The following is a 13,794-nucleotide window of genomic DNA, read 5'->3' on the forward strand; positions in this document are numbered from 1 at the left end:
TATTTATGGTGATTATCTAATAACCTATCATTCTATGGACGAAATATATCATTTTATAGATTAAAAGTATCATTTTATGCATGCTGAAAAAATATCATTTTATAGTGTATAAATACCATTTTTAGTAAAAATAATATTTTTGATCCATAAAATGATAGGGTATTAGGTTATCACCATAGGATCCTATTCTAATGCTTATAGCACCCTAATCCAAAATCAAGACTAAATCTCCACCATTGGATTTTAAAATGAGTGGAAGAGATTAAAGCTCACAAATCTCAATAAATAGTAGACAAAATATCAACAAAAGGGTAATATCGTCATTATGTTATTATATGATAATTTTCGTGGGTGTTTTTTTATATCAACATTGTGTATTACAAATATCAACAATATGACATTAGAATATCAATACAAGAACAAGAAAATATCAACACATTTTTATTGAGATTGGACATGCATAATATTGAGATTTTGCCTACAATATATTGTGATTTTTTGTTGCATTTGTTGATAAAAGCTGCTTATCAACATGTACGAAAATTGAAATATAATTTATCAAATTTCATTACCCGAACATCGTAGGAACATATGCAATTGAGATCTCGTTGGAATCCTTATTAAATTATCTTTAATTTGATATATTTTTTGCGAAAAAATAATTTAAATTGAGAGAGTTACGTAAATTTAAAGATTTGAGATGATTTTGAGGAGAGAGAAAGTAGTTAGTTATAATTACTACATATAACATTTGACATTAATACCCTTTTAATTTAATTAATAATTATTTAAATTTAAAATATATTACACTTGACATTATATTAACCACAAGATCTTCTAATCTAATGGTTGAAAATTTATCTCAATTTGGGATTGATAATTAGTTAGCAATTGATCACGTTCATTCTAGAGGAATTATGAGAATTATTAAAAACAAATCAAAGATATTACAAACGGAACGGAAAGATAGAAAAGATCTTGATAGATAAGGAAACCCTAGATATCTACTATAATTCTATAATTTCCTTGTCCCCCCGATTAGGTCTTTGAAGCGTAAGTTTAGTTTGGGGTAATTAAATAAAATAAAATTGAAATAGGGCTATGGCGATGGTGTGTGTTGATGATGACAGATCCGGATCCCTCTCTTAATCTTAATCTTAATTTTAATCTTACTCCGGCCGAGAGAGGCGAAAGTGAGGTGGTGACACATCCGCCCAAGAGACTGCACCAATCGGATTTGGATTTGGATTTGGATTTGAATTCGGATTCGGGTTCCTCATCTGATGTACATTCTCCTTTTTTACTTTGCTTATAATTACATCTGATTTTATATTTTGTTTTTGTTTTTGTTTTCGCCACAGGAAATATTTAACAGATATCCAGATTTTCTAGAAAAAGAAGCAGAATATAGTGATGAAGAGAGTGATGAAGAGGTTTTGGTGACAGATGAAGTTAGAAATAGTGAAGAATACAAGGAATACCGCCGACTCATTGACCAAAGTGAGGTAATATAACAACTACTACTCCCTCCGTCCCCTATTAAGAGTCACTCTTTGATCTGGCACGGGTTTTAAGAAACAATAATGCTATGTGGCCATAATGTGGCCGATCACACGGTGGCATTTTTGTAAATAGTTGAAAAGTATAATATAATAAAATAATAGTTTTAGATAGTGCTTATGTACTTTTACATAATCACCCTTTTACTTTAATTGTGGGGGGTTGTACATTTCATTTTAAATATTTGAAATCAATCTCTCTCTACACTAATTATAACCATATTTCCTAAAATTAATTATTATCGGATCTTTATATACATAAATATCGTAGTACAATAAAGTTAATGCTCATACTATTTCTAGTAAGACTAAATATTTGTCCCACAAATCGACTTGGACTCGTAATATAAAAACATGATAGTAAGATGTGAATATAAAAAAAATCTAAATTAGTTTAATTAATTTTTGTCGCAATTTTTAAAATCATCAATTATATTTTAATTTTAATATATCTTTTCAATTGTCCCATTTTATTTATATTTGAAAAATTGTGTATGATGTGGAAAACGAAGTCTATGATTTTTTTTTGCAAATTTATATATCACCAGTATAAATCATTGTTTTTTAAATGAAGAATATAGAATATAAGAGTATGCTAAAGTATGTACGTTTATTGCATATATTGAAACTTTCCATTTTTAATTAAACATTTTTTCATTTAGAAAAGTTTAACTATAGCTGAGTGAATTTTATAGTATATGTTATAATACATATTTTTTCACTCTTAATTTATTTTATCTCTTACTTTACTCACTATTTTATTCATTTTATAATTTTATTTTCTCTTTTACTTTATTACCTATCCCTTAACACATTAAACATTCATTTTTTAAACTTTGATAAAAAAAAAGGATATCAGCTATATAGGAATGGAGAAAATAACATTTCCGTTTTTTAATTGGAAATATCTTAAGTACCATTTTTTTAAATTCCATTTCCACCTCCTTAATTTAATCACCTCTAAAAACAAATATATTGTACTATAACTAAGGTCATGTTTATTTGATGGAAAAGTAAAGTCGCAGAAAAAATTATTCCTAAATAGTACTACCTCCATCTCATTCAAGATGTCTACATTTCCTTTTTAGTTTGTCTCACTCAAGATGTCTAGATTTTACATTTATAATAAAAAATGGGTCGAATAAGAGTGGTTATCACATAAGGATGTATCATATCATTTCCCATAATTATATATTGTATATATACTTAGTACACAAATTAATATTTCTTTTATATGCTATAAAATTATTAATTTATATTTTTAAAAGTAATTGATAACATCAAAATATGATAGGGTACTAATCACATGAAATGTGTATATTATTATTATTATTATTATTATTATTATTATTATTATTATTATTATTAATTATTATTTTTCAAAACGAGTGTGCAAAATGAAATGCCTCTATTACTATGGAACGGAGGGAGTATAATTTTAAACGATTAAATGTAATCTACGTAATTATTATTATTATTATTTATTATTATTGTTTTTGCTATTGTCGTAGACTTTATTATAGTGTCAAAACATTATTTTTTAAATCATCAATAATTTCAAATATTAACTTTGTATTTTACTTTACATTAAATTTATATTAATTTATCATATTAGTGCAAAACGTGTCACTACACATTAGACCTGTACATTAAAGGAATTTAAATATTATGTTATACTCCATTTACTTAATATTGTTAATTATTTTTAAAATTAAAAATCTGAAAAAATAAGAAAAGAAATACTCATAAGTATAAAGCTACTACATTTTATAGAAGGCTAAGTAAAATATTGTTGGATGAATTAAGGCAAGGGGTAGCGTAGTCTTGAAAATTTTGATACTTTCTAAGTGCATTAAATGACTCAATTTTCAAATTAAAAATCTGATTATGGCCAGCCATAATGTCGCCATTTAGCATCACTCTTTAAGAAATGTAAAAAAAAGTTGGTTGAAAATATTAAGAGTCACTCTTTGACCGGGCACGGGTTTTAAGAAATGTAAAGAAAAGTTGGTTGAAAAAGTTAGTGGAATGTGAGACCTATTTTTTTATATTGGTTTTATAATAAAATGTGAGTGAATTGAGTTAGTGGAATGTGAGACCTACTTACTATTTATGGTAAAAATGAAGTGTGACTCTTAATTGGGGACGGATCGAAATAGAAAAATATGACTCTTAATAGGGGACGGGGGAAGTATTATTCACTTCATTAGCAATTAAGTAAGTAGTTTATTTCATGTTTGTGTGCACTTGCAGGGCTATGATTGTGGCTCCTTCAATTTCCCTTATTTTGATTACATTATAATTCAATTAAAAGAAGAGCGTCACCAAAAATTCCGTGATGAATATGTGTTACCTTACATCGATATATATATGTTAGATTCTTTGGCAAGTGGGGTTTGTCAGAATGATAATCATATTTACCGTGACAGGGATGTAATCAATTATTAACTAATTATTAATTTCAAATTAAGACTAATTTTCAACTATTAGATTAGAAGATTTTGTGGTTAATATAATGCCAAGCATAATTTATTTTAAATTTTAAATAATTATTAATTAAATTAAAAGGGTATTAATGTCAAATCTTATATGTAATAATTATAACTAACTACTTTCTCTCTCCTCAAAATCATATCAAATCTTTAAATTTACGTAACTCTCTCAATTTAAATTATTTTTTCGCAAAAAATATATCAAATTAAAGATAATTTAATAAGAATTCCAACGAGATCTCAATTGCATATATTCCGACGATGTTCGGGTTATGAAATTTGATAAATTATATTTCAATTTTCGTACATGTTGATAAGCAGCTTTTATCAACAAATGCAATAAAACAATATATTGTAGGCAAAATCTCAATATTATGCATGTCCAATCTCAATAAAAATGTGTTGATATTTTCTTGTCCTTGTATTGATATTCTAATGTCATATTGTTGATATTTGTAATACACAATGTTGATATAAAAAAACACCCACGAAAATTATCATATGATAACATAATGACGATATTACCCGTTTGTTGATATTTTGTCTACTATTTATTGAGATTTGTGAGCTTTAATCTCTTCCACTCATTTTAAAATCCAAGGATGGAGATTTAGTCTTGATTTTGGATTAGGGTGCTATAAGCATTAGAATAAGACCCTCCTTCAGAATTCAAATTTTTACTTTTATTTATGTGTGCAAATCATAAGCCGTTACGCCTGATCGGAGAGAAGCAAGCGGTGCAAAATGGTCAGTTTTTAGGGTTATTTATGGGTTTTGGTGAATTATTATTATAAAAAAAAATTAGATGATTTTAAATAAATAAATAGTGTATGGAATTATTTGCCGTATCTCATCTCATCTTGTATTACACGTTTTTGTTCCTTTAAATATTCCGTTATACTATTAATTTACACGCAGAAATCATACCTCCAACTCCAAAAATATGCAGCCATAATTTTAATTTCATTCGCTTTTAGTTAAATTTGAAAATTTAGAAACAATATATAGTGAAACTATAAATCATGGACGGAACGGAATGGAGTAGCTGTTTAGATTTAAAATTATAAAAAAGAAGAATGTCGATGGACGTTAATGAGTCTCGTTTAGGCCTTGGTTACTGATCAGTATAACGTGCTTTATTTGATAATATATGCAAAATAGTTGCTAAAGTGTGCAGGTTGAGGTACTAAATCAGGAGGAAAGGATCAGAAGGAATTGGCGTGAAAAAGCAGCAAAAAGTGTGCAACTGGCCAGTATGAGCAAAAAAAGTGCAAACTGACAATTATGGGCAGAAAAGGTGCAAACTGGCCAAGATGGATGCTACGGAACTGAACACAAGAAGGAAGGACTTGCTTGGAACAATCAACTACTAAAGAGGGGCAAAATTGTCATTTCGCATGAAGAGGCAGCCCTAGAAATTAGGGCAAGCCACCCTATAAATAGGAGTTGAACTTAAGAAGGAATCACTTTTGACTTATCACTTTGAAATCACTTTTGAGAGAATAGCTCCATTAGCTCTAAGTTCCACTCTCTAAATCCAGCAGCCTGGCATGAAGATTCCGGCCACCAGCCGGCGGGGAGTCATCATGCCTGAATAATTCCAGCCGCCGTAGTCCAGTTCCAGTTTCAGAAGAAGCCATCAACCATTTACATGCTTTCTTATAATGCTTTCTTAGTTTAAGAACTTGTTTTTTGTTTCGGATTTCAGTAGTTAATCTGTTTGAAGCATCTTTTGATTTGAATGTTTGAATGAAGTTAAGTTTTTATGGTTTTATTTGAGTTAAGCTTTGTTATTGCTTAAAATCTCTCTAGTTAGCTAGATCTGATAGTTTTATGTTGATTTCTGTTGCTTAAGTGCTTGAATCTGCCTAGCTTAGTTAGATCTAATCTTTCCTTATTGTGTTTACAAGTTTTAATCAGTTTAAGTTTCTAAAAAATGCATGGAATTCGTTTCTGTTTGTTTCTGTCACTCTGTCCTGTTGACCAGTATGCATAAATCTCAGGTTTTCTTGCTTTCGTTCTCAATTTCAAGTTAAATATTGCATTTACGAATTTTTGAACTTGAGCATTCATCAATGGAGTTTGTTAGATCTGGTTAATTTAGCTTGGTGAAGAAGAAAATGTCACAATCAAAGATATGTTGCTTTTGTTACTTTTTTCTTTTGTACTTGCACTTTTTTCAGCTTTTCTGCAAACCCAGCAGCCAGTCTGCCAGCATGTCCTTTGATTCCCTTTACCTTTTGTCTAGCCTTTTTAGTAAGTTTCGTCTAGTAGTTTCTCATATGCATAACTAGGTGTCCAACTTTCACATTCACGTACACATCCAGTAGTATTAAGCATTTAGTTACCTACTGGTCAGTATAAGTAGAGTTTCATTTTATTTCACGCCTAGTTTCAATCTCAACCCTATAAAGCGTGGTAGCAAACCAACCCTTCCAAAATGTCTTTGCAATTGCACTTCGCCTACATCCATCTCTATGGGATCGATCCTTACTCCACTATACTAGCCAGTAGAAGTGGGTTGAGGTATTTTTGTTGACAAGAGGTTTTAGGTACAGACCCAACGACACAGCTAGGTCTAGGTACCCTCCTAGCCAGTTGACACGCACACAATAGAGTCGCCACCCTTTTAAAAACGTCTTCCTTGTCAGACGTATTCATAATCTTACCATGGTGAATGCTCTTACTCGAAAGCCATTATTATTAATGTTTACTATAGTTACACAGTTTCTTCATATATGAAAAACACATTTGAAGTTAAAGCTTCAGTAATGGAAGGCTCAGACCAATTGAATGTTCATCGTGTATTTGATCAATGTGCTGAAAAGGAAACAATTTAGAGTTTGTGTAAATATTACATGTAGCTATTTAGTGCATTTATTTATTTTTGCTTCCATTCTTGTAGTGTAAATGTTTACGTAGATTGTCCAATCCTCTAGTTTGAATTTTTACAAGTAATAGTTGTGGCAAGGGGAAGTATAAGTAAAACTACTGAATCTTTTTTTGTATAAAATAATATTTGACCAAATTCTCAACAATTTATTTGTAGCAACACATTCCAACTGCAGTAATGAAAAAGTTTACACAAGTAGATTCAAAGGTCAACAATCTATGTAATAAAAGAAGCCCTTCTTCCAAAACTCCTCCGTCCCATCAACCTCATTCTACAACTCTATAATAAACTCAATGACAAATTTATGAAGACATAGAAACATATGGAAAGAAAGTAATTGGAAGAAAGTTCTCGGCCAGAGATGTTGTAATAGGCGATCGAAGGTGCACACTTGGATTCAAGAAGAGTTGATATTTGATGATTATTCTTTGTATGTTTGGGGTGATGATTTTTGTAATTAAACGCAAACAAGCCAAGGAGATGTAATATATGGTAATATGGAGTAACAATTAGTATAAGATTTCCATTGGTATAGTATATCCATTTTACTTGTGCACTTGAAATGGTTGGATCATATATATGTTTGTGTTGATGGGGCATACTCACTCAGTCACTCTCATAAGGAGTACTTTAATAGTAATTGAAATTAGGAAATACTAATACAGAGGAAAGCAGCGAAATACATATATATACATAAGGTTGTAGTGGGGATTGTTATATTGTTAACTCAATGGTTAATTGCTAAGTACAACTCAATAATAGCCATTAGATATTCAAATTAAAGGCCTAGATCATCTACCACAAAATGTCAATACGATCAACAAAAAACGTCAATAAGGCTATATGATTAATTCCAATAAAAATCAATAGGGGTATTAATGTCAAGTTAGTTATAACTAACTTTTAAAAGAAATTCCAAAACTTTAAATTCATATAACATATATCAAATTAAAGATAATTTTATAAGGATTCCAACGATATACTACATGCATATATTCCGACGTCAAAATTTGAAAAAAAAATCTAGAATTTTCGTATTTTTCGTACACAGGTTAATGTCAATACAGCTAAGATAATATGTCAATATAAAGCATATACAATGTCAATCCTAAATTTGTGTTGACATTCTCAAAGCATTGTGTTGATATTTTCGAAACACTATATTGACATTTTCATCCAAAACCCTAATTTGGCGTTTTTTTTTTATCTTTTTTGATTTAATTAATAAAAATGAAAATTACACGTGGCAAATTGTAGACCACGCGTTTTTTAAAATCATGTGTCATCAAATTAGTTGTAGTTAGCAATTAAACGATGAGTTAGCAATTGATCATTCCCCAGGTTGTAGTACTATTATTTAGAAATTACTTGACTCTCGGTTATGAGTTGTAAGTATTTCTTGTAACCTTCGCTATTTTTAACCTCCGAAATACACAACCATAATTTTTGCTTCATTCGCTTTTAGTAATTAAATTTGAAAATTTAGAAATAATAATATTTCTTCCATCCCATGAAATTAGACATTTTTTTTATTTTGCTCTATTTAATAAAATATGCTATTTTTATTTTTTATAACTTATTTTTCTTTACAATGGGTAAATTTAATTTTCCACTAACAACACCCATCTCTATTTTATTTTACTAATTATGTATCAAAATTTATGTCATCCTAGTGTTTACTTTTGTGGAATGGAGATGGAGTATTATATAAAATTAAATTTAACAAAAAAGAAGAATGTCAATGGACCTATTGACCTATTCATACCTCATTACTATTGACTAATAGGAGTACTATTACATTCTTTAAAAAAAAATAGATTCTCAACCTATAAACAACTAACAAAATTATTTGTGGTACCCAATATTAAAAAAATAAAGTGGTAATCGTTTTAGAGTTGATCAAACTTATGGAACAATAATGAAGTTGACTAAAAAAATAATATAATAAAATAAAATTTGATATTCATGTAGACCGACCAATGCACCACAAACTCCAAATCTTAATAAAATATTGTTTAGGAAATGTAGTATTAGAAATTGATTTAGGTGATCCCTTTCGGGGAGCAACCCTAACACTAGGTATGTATTCGAGGATGAACAACCTCGACATCATACTGGAGAATAGCATCTCCATTAGTATTGTTCAAGAAATAAGTCTTGACAAAAACAGTCCCTTGAGCCCTCCTGAACTTTCCTCTTCCTCCAACCACCGCCATCTCACGGGGATTCTCCGTTATCGGATTCCTCGAGAACACGCTCAACGAGCTCCCGTTGAACTCCCCCGTGGTGAATGCGAGATCCACGTACAACACCAACGATGGAATCTGTCCCTGGCTCGAAGACAGATACATCCCCTGAGCGTTTCCAACCACCGCCGACTTGATCTCCGGCCCCTCCGTCAGAACGTCGTCGATGGCGTACACGGACCCGAAGCCAATCGGATTGCTCTCCTGCCCGGGTGGGCCGACGATACGGACCGCGGACGGGTTGGATCCGCTTAGGATATCGTGGATGAAGAAATGGAGGCGTGTTTTCTGCAGCTTGACGGGCTTGTACGTTGAGCTTTTCCAGTAGGACTTTGAGAGGGCTGTGCTTGCGCATGAGGAGAGGACAAGAAGGATGCAGGACAAAATTATTGTTTTCTCCATTTCTTGATATGATAATTTCTCTTTTATTTTTGTGTGTGTGATGAGTTCTGTTGAGATGGGTTCGCTATATATATAGCGGATGAGGTTTATGAAAGAGTTAGATTAGTAAAAAAATTTATTGACTTTAATAGGAATACTATATGTGTATATGTCCAAATTTGGAATATTTATTTACGGATTCCCACTAATCAAATCATTGCAAATGTATCAGAGCTGGATTTGGAAATTTTTTGAAAGTTTTCAAAACTGAATTTGGAATTTTTTTGAAAGTTTTCGAAACTGAATTTGGAAATTTCGAAAAGGTTCAAAACTGAATTTTGAACATTTTATTGTTATAATAAGTGTAAAAGAAAAATTAACGAGCGAATGAAACTCGCTTACATTTTTGGCAAAACACATCCTTAAATTCTTATATTTTGATTGTTAACTTCACTAGATCCTTATACAATTTTTTCGTTTTAGTAAGTCTTTGTACTTTTGTATTCGATATATTCAAATCCTTATTTAATAGAACCATTAACTTTTCCGTTATAAAATAACACATTATATGTTAATTATTTAAATATATTTCACCTAATATCCTAGTTGGAAAATATGGACATAACATAAATATTAAAAAAAAAAGATAAAAACAAAAACAAAAAAACTAAATAATTCCAAATCGTTAAAAAGAAATTTGTTGTTTGATTATTTGAAGTTCGAATATTAATTAATATTTGGTTACAATGATATATTTGGGAGCCGACCAAGCCGGCAGGGCTAGTGACGAGGACGGAGTAGCCGTGGAGGCGGTGGATTTGGGCGGAGGAGTGGACGACATATATTTTTTTATTTTATTTTATGTTATGCTCATATTTTCCAACTAGGATATTTGGTGGTGGTGTGCCAAATAGAGCTCCGACTCAGAAGGATCGTCGGCCCCACTCAAACATGGGTCGCGCAAATCGGACCAGACCCGACGCCAACCTGGCTCTGATACCAGTTTGTTATGACAGAATAGAACTATTGTGTAATCGAGATAAACAGAAACGTAAAGAAGACACAGATTTACGTGGTTCACCAACGTTGTTGGCTATATCCACGGGCAGGAAACGAAGAACATATATTATTCAGAGTGTTTTCAGATTGTGGCTACAGATTGGATCTGATTGGATTTCAGATCACAGAATTATGTGCTCTACTCCCATATATATATGCACACATGAGACAGACTAGGCCTAGGAAACATAATTCTACCCCAATTAGGAAACCTAATCCTATACAGATCCAAGACATACTAACAAATCTCCACCTTGACTTAATTCACCTTGCAGATGCATCATTACAATGCCAGACTTCTCCTTCCTTGCCTCAGATTTGTCACGAACTGAATTCACCCTTGCAGACGCATCATTACAATGCCAGACGAACAGACTTCTCCCTAATTTGTCGACCTATACGTTCAAAGAAGACATCTTCGATTTACCAGAAAACCCTAGCATCGGAATTCAAAACCCTAGTCCGAAAACCAGGCTCTGATAATTTGTTAAGATCGTCGACTGCAACAAACGTTTGATATTGTCCGCTTTGAGTCAAGCCCGCACGATTTGTTTTTGGGTCACTCCCAAAAGGCCTCTGTCACACCCCAACTCTAATGACTTATGCACTTACCAAAAATAAATTCAAAATTTAAACTAAATAATTCCTTTGTCAAGTAAATGAGCACACATATTATATCAATCCAAAAACCAACATTTATCAAGTACATATTTCAAATCATTCTAAACCGTAGTGAGACTCTTTCACCACTCTATATACTACACAATTATCTACATGCAAAAAATGATGAGGAGGAGAAGGTTGCCAAAAATGCGCCAGCAGCCGACCCTGATAACATGTGGAGTTCCTATGACTCACGTCAACCCAAAAAGTTCACTGCTATCTTGTTCCTGAAAAATATTAGTGGTTCATATGAGCCACAACTCAGTGTATATAAACCCTACCTTTAATCCCTACACCAAAACAAAATGGGGTAGCTGAACGAAAAAATTGATATATCCTAGAAATCACTCGTGCTCTTCTCATTGAATCCAACATCCCAAAATCCTTCTGGCCAGAAGCCATTGCCACTGCCGTCTATCTCCTAAATCGTCTCCCCACAGGGATCCTTAACTTCAAAACTCCTCTAAAGGTCTTTTCTTCCCAAAACTCGGTACCATCCTCCCTCCATCTCGATCCTAAAATTTTTGGTTGTACCGTGTTTGTTCACATCCCCAAATATGACCGTAACAAATTCTCACCTTGTGCAGTCAAATGTGTCTTCTTGGGTTATGGGAAAAATAAAAAAGGTTATCGGTGCTATGACCCTTCGACAATCATATGTACACCACTATGAACTGCGACTTTGTTGAAAGCGAATACTTCTATAACCAATCTAGTGGTCAAGTGGTCAGTGGGAGAGGGAGTCAGAAAACTCAAATAGAGACGCTCTAAATTGGCTACATCTTTGGGTTGAAACCATTCAGGGAGAATGAGAGAAAAACCAAACCAGTCAGCCATGCCAAAACCCTGTCACAGAAGTCAGTTCAACAGAGGAAGTTAGCAATACCACCGGGCAGTCAAATCCCCAAAAAAGAATGTGCCGGCTCAGGACACTACTGAGCTATCCAACCAGTCTTTAAATCCTGAGGTAACTACTTCTGATCTGGATATCGATAACTCACCTGAAACCACTAACAGTGACAGGAGCAATGCCGAGGAACTAGTTACGGAGCAAGATACAGGGCACGACAGATTACCACACAGAAGTACAAGAGGCATTCCTCCTCGAAGATATTCACCAGACTGGAAAGGACGGAAGTCTAGATACTCTGTTACAAATCTTACCCAGGGACACCTTACCGAAACGGATAGGGCATTCGAAGCTGCACTTTATAAAGAAGAAGAGATTCCACAGTCTTTTGAGGAGGCAATGAAACACAAGCACTGGAGGGAAGCCATGAAGAAAGAGATCGATGCCTTGATAAAAAATGAGACATGGGAGAAGTGTACTCTACCACCGGGAAAGAAACCAGTAGGATGTCATTGGATCTTCACCATAAAGAGACATGCAGATGGTTCAATCGAGAGATACAAGGCAAGATTGGTTGCTAAGAGATATACTCAGGTGTATGGAGTAAACTACGAGGAGACTTTCTCCCCTGTGGCCAAACTAAATATAGTAAGAACTCTTCTTTCTGTAGCTGCATGTAAGGAGTGGCCATTATTCTAGTTTGATGTTACAAATGCCTTTCTTCATGGAGAACTTGAGAAAAACAAAGAAGTGTACGTGGAGGTTCCCCTGGGTTTTTGTGAAGAATTTGTAAAAGGACAGGTGTGTAGACTAAGAAAGACCCTTTATGGGTTAAAACAATCCCCCAGAGTGTGGTTGGAAGATTTTGTCAGGCGATGTTCAAACATGGCTTCAAACAGAGCCATTCAAATCACACACTATTCCTGTAGACAAGAAATGGAAAAATGACATGTCTAATTATCTATGTTGACGACATGATCATAACAGGAGATGATGCCGAAGGGATCCAAAATCTAAAGGAGAATCTCTTCAAGGAGTTTGAAATGAAGGACTTGGGAGCTTTGAAGTACTTCCTTGGAATAGAAGTGTTGAGATCCAAGCATGGAATATTCCTAAGGCAGAAAAAGTATGTACTTGATATGCTAGCCGAAACGGGACTACTGGACTGTAAGCCAACTGAAACTCCAATGGTACCCAACCATGGGTTTAAGATTGTAGATGGAGCTAAGCCTACAGACTGTGAAAGATACCAACGGTTAGTAGGTAAACTTATCTATCTTTCTCATACTAGGTCCGACATCACATATGCAGTTGGAGTTGTCAGTCAATTCATACATCAGCCTCAAGAAGACTATATGGATGTTGTCATGAGAATTGTGAGATATTTAAAAGGAACAACCAGTTATGGTATTCTTAGAAAAGAAAGAAGATTTAGAAATTGATGAATACACTGATGCCGATTGAGCAAGCAATCTCGTTGATAGAAGATCCAGTGGAGGATATTTTACCTTTGTTGGAGGAAACTTAGTCACTTGGTGAAGCAAGAAGCAAAAAGTGGTAGCATTATCAAGTGCAGAAGCAGAATTTCGAGGAATCAGAAGTGGTCTGATGGAGATACTTTGGCTTAGGAGGTTGTTAACAGAAATCGGCT

General features: G+C 33.0%; 1 pseudogene; it reads right to left on the reverse strand.

Annotated features, from left to right (window-relative positions):
- Nucleotides 1–8,963: 8,963 nt before the first annotated feature.
- Nucleotides 8,964–9,592, reverse strand: LOC125189374 (dirigent protein 4 pseudogene; annotated as a pseudogene).
- Nucleotides 9,593–13,794: the final 4,202 nt, after the last annotated feature.

This window comes from Salvia hispanica, chromosome 5 (genome assembly GCF_029641045.1).
Source record: "Salvia hispanica isolate PSC_SH4W2 chromosome 5, Shi_PSC_v1, whole genome shotgun sequence".
In the NCBI taxonomy this organism is placed as follows: domain Eukaryota; kingdom Viridiplantae; phylum Streptophyta; class Magnoliopsida; order Lamiales; family Lamiaceae; genus Salvia; species Salvia hispanica.